This window comes from Elephantulus edwardii, unplaced genomic scaffold, assembly GCF_000299155.1.
Source record: "Elephantulus edwardii isolate Elephantulus edwardi_28Jun2011 unplaced genomic scaffold, EleEdw1.0 scaffold00122, whole genome shotgun sequence".
NCBI lineage: Eukaryota > Metazoa > Chordata > Mammalia > Macroscelidea > Macroscelididae > Elephantulus > Elephantulus edwardii.
This window is the reverse complement of record NW_006399872.1, coordinates 8,385,946-8,387,110: the sequence shown is the minus strand read 5'-3', so window position 1 is coordinate 8,387,110 and position 1,165 is coordinate 8,385,946.

Below are 1,165 nucleotides of genomic sequence, written 5' to 3'. Positions count from 1 at the left end.
ATCAATAAAATAAATTAAATAGAATTATTTTTCCAAAACTCTGGTCAAGTTTTCACAATTAACTTATGTTGTTGTTGTTGATTGCCATCAAATCATGCAAGACTCATAGTGACTCAGTGAACACACTGATTCTAAATCGGCTCAGTGGGGAGAATCTTTGTCTTCTTGATTGTTGAGCTTCAATCTATATTGAAAACTACAGTCCTTGATCTCCTTCAGCAAGCGCTTACGATCCTCTTCCATATTAACAAGCAATGTGTGTCATCTGCATAACTAAGTTGCTGACGAGTCTTTCTTCAATTCTGACGCCATATTCCTCCTCGGAAGGCGGCCCAGCTTCTCCTTAGAGAGGAACATGATGCTTGGAATGGTGGAGGGAGGGTGAAGGTGAGGAAGACCCTCTACCAGGTGGATTGACATAGTGACTGCAATAGGCTTTAGTGGTCAGGAGGTGTGAAGATGGCACAGGATAGGACAGGGTTCAGATTGCTTCTTCATAGCCTTCTATGGGCGGTACTCGGCTCGATGGCATCTAACAACAACAAAACTAACAATGCCTTTGAGTGAAGCACAATTAGATATTCTCTTAGTCCTAGTTTTCAGTCAAGGTCTGATATAATCAGTGTTACCTCCGGTGCCATGTTGTTGTTGTTGTTATGTGCCGTCGAGTCGCCTGCGACTCATAGTGACCCTATGTACAAATGCCCTAAACTCCGCTCTGTCCTGTGCCAATCACACTGTCTCTGACACTCCCATCCCAATTATGCCAGTCACTGAATCAATTCACCTCATAGAGGGCCTTCCTCTCCTGCACTGTCCCTCCACCCTCCCAAGCATGATGTCCCTCTCCAAGGACCAGTCTCTCCTTACAACATGTCCAAAGTATGTTAGATGGAGCTTCAGAATCCTTGCCTCCAAAGAGCCACCCAGTTTAACCCTTTCCAGAATGAATCTATTTGTTTTCCTAGCAGTCCATGGTATTCTCAATACTCTTCTCCAGCACCACAGCTCAAAGGCATCAATTCTCCTTCTTTCCTCCTTGGTCATTGTCCAACTCTTTGATGCATAACAGGTGATTGCGAAGACCAGGGCCTGTATCAGACGCACCTTAGTCTCCAAAGAGATACCATTGCTCTTCCGCACTTTGGAGAGGTCCCTAACAGCA